A 2,773-nucleotide genomic window follows, 5' to 3' on the forward strand; every position below is an offset into this window, starting at 1 on the left:
GCAAAACCCAATGACCTGGATGGAGGTTCTAGCTTGCCTCTCTGTCTGTGATCTCGTTTCATTTTTCCCTCACCAGTGCTAGAAAACAACCTGGAATAGATAAGTTCTTTTCACTCACCGGGGTCGAGGATAGTTTTTTTTTTTTAATCAGTCGTGACCCAATTGGGGATGAAGTCACTAATAAATGCGGCTGACTGGCCGTTGCTTGGCTATTCTGGCTAATTTGTGTGTGTGTGTGAGTATTCGGTAGCTGCAAGGCTGATTTGTGCACTATAAATTTTAGCAGCAGGGTTTGTCTTTTTGTTCTATTTTATTGGGTGGTTGGTGTGAGGGAGAGAGCCAAGGTTCCATGTTTCCATCCCTGTGAAAACGAATCTGAATCCACCTACTATAGTTCCTTCTTTTGTCTGGGCTCTGTTCCACATTGTCAAATCTCTGTTTGTGAAGATTTCCAAGAAAATTTGGTGTTCTGGCATAATCTCTTCCTCTTCCTCTTCTGCTCTGTAAACCTAGATTTGTGTCCAAGGATGGAAAAGAAGGGAGGATCGTTTTCAAGTCCGCGAGCATACAGTGTTGCGTTGCTGGACACACCGAGAAGGCTCATGCAGCGCATCGGAGCTGTGACTAGCTGTAAGGAGGAACTAACGCTAGTGAAAGCCTATTCCGGCGCAGAAATGCGGAAGAGCTTGAGGTGGTTCGATCTGGTCGCCCTAGGTATCGGAGGCATGGTTGGGGCTGGTGTCTTTGTCACACACGGCAATGCAGCCCGAACCCTAGCAGGCCCAAGCATTATCCTTTCCTACGTCATAGCTGGCGTCTCGGCTCTTCTTCCGCTTTTTGTTACACCGAGTTTGCCGTCGCCATGCCTGTTGCAGGGGGCGCTTTCAGTTATCTCAGAACCACATTCGGTAAGTTTCGTTCATTTCTGATCCTCATTTCTTTCTGAACCACATCAATTAAAGAATTGATCAATTGAGGGTGTTTCTTTGCAGGGGAATTTCCGGCGTATATTACTGGTGCAAATCTTATAATGGAATATGTTGTTTCCAATGCTGCTGTTGCGCGAAGCTTTACATCGTATTTCGGCTCTGCTATTGGCTTGAAGAATGTCGATCAATGGCGTTTCAAAGTGCATGGCTTGCCCGATGGCTTCAACGAGCTAGATCTTATAGCAGTGACCCTTATTCTTATTATTACAATGTGTATCTGCTACAGGTTTCTATTTACCCATTTTTGCTCTTCTGTTATGCTAGGATTATTTGTGGGTTAATGGAGTCTGACAGTTTATTTTGATATAATTGGCAGCACAAAGGAGAGCTCGTCTGTTAATATGGTACTCACAATGCTGCATCTGGGATTCATCTTGTTCATTATTGTTATCGGTTTTGCCAGGGACAGGTTAAAAACCTGACACATCCGGCTGATCCAAAAAATCCAGGGGGTTTTGCACCGTATGGTGTAAATGGAGTGTTCAATGCGCGGCCGTTGTTTATTTCAGTTACATTGGGTATGATGCCGTTTCCACCATGGCGGAGGAAGTTAAGTATCCCACCACAGATATCCCGATCGGGGTCTCTGGCTCTGTCATTATTGTCACTGTGCTCTATTGCCTCATGGCTACGGCGATGTGCACATTGGTTCCCTATGATATGGTATACAATTTGCTAAACGCTTGGACTATTACTTTGCATCGTTGAGTAGTTTAAATAACTAGGAGAATAATAACTATAACTTATTTTTATAGAAAATGTTTTTCTTATGAGTTTGGTTAGAAAATTAGCCTTTGATTGATCTTATTTTTGGTCAAATACATAATACAGGTTACTAATCTTTTGTTTAAAATTTCGACAAAAACTAGTAATCTGCTTGATTTTATTTTTGTCAAATAAATAATACATGTTTTTTAGATTATTTTTCTATACAGATCTTGAATATACATTTTTGCTCATGGGGCTTTTTGCAGATAAATAAGGATGCCCCCTTCTCAATGGCTTTCAGAAACGATCCTGGGTGGGGATGGGTATCAAATGTGGTGGGAGCGGGAGCGAGTTTTGGGATTCTAACGTCACTAATGGTGGCTATGCTAGGACAGGCACGTTATATGTGTGTCATCGGGCGGTCCCACGTGATACCGGCTGGTTTGCCAAAGTCAATTCCAAGACTGGCACACCCCTTCACGCATCCATCTTTCTCGGTTAGGTTTCCATTTCATTCTTTATCCTTTCCTGCCTACCAAGTATGATGAGAAAATAATCTCCCTTTATCCAATATCGCTTTACTTTTCTTGCTTACTGACTTCCGTGTCCCTTTTTTTTAGGAATCTGCACTGCGGCGATAGGGCTGTTTACCGATCTGGACATTTTAATAGACCTAATATCCATAGGGACGCTTTTTGTGTTCTACATGGTGGCCAACGCTCTCATTTACAAACGTTACGTGGTCATCGGGAAGAAGACGAATCTGTGCCCGACTGTCTCATTCCTCACGGCGTTTTCTTGCATCGCCATTGCATTCACTTCTCTGTGGCAGCTCCAATTGGGCCGCGGGCGACTCTGGGGTTTTGCCATCTGCGGCGTTGCTGCGATCGTCGTCACGTATTCTTTTGCGGCCCTCGTTCCACAGACCAAAGAACCGCGAGAGTGGGGCGTGCCTTTTATGCCCTGGATAGCGCAGCTTCCATCTTCCTCAACGTCTTCTTGTTGGGGTTCTCTGGGCAAGAGATCATACTTGCGTTTCGTTATCTTCACCGCCGTCGCCATAGTTTTCTATATGG

At 44.2% G+C, this 2,773-nt stretch overlaps 1 pseudogene; it reads left to right on the forward strand.

Annotated features, from left to right (window-relative positions):
- Positions 1-334: 334 nt before the first annotated feature.
- The window catches only part of LOC149218800 (cationic amino acid transporter 6, chloroplastic-like), an 8,077-nt pseudogene continuing 5,638 nt past the window's right edge, over positions 335-2,773 (forward strand).

The sequence above is a fragment of the Pinus tabuliformis genome, chromosome Q, assembly GCF_031772625.1.
Source record: "Pinus tabuliformis cultivar Carrire ecotype Pingquan chromosome Q, CPIR1, whole genome shotgun sequence".
NCBI classification, from domain to species: domain Eukaryota; kingdom Viridiplantae; phylum Streptophyta; class Pinopsida; order Pinales; family Pinaceae; genus Pinus; species Pinus tabuliformis.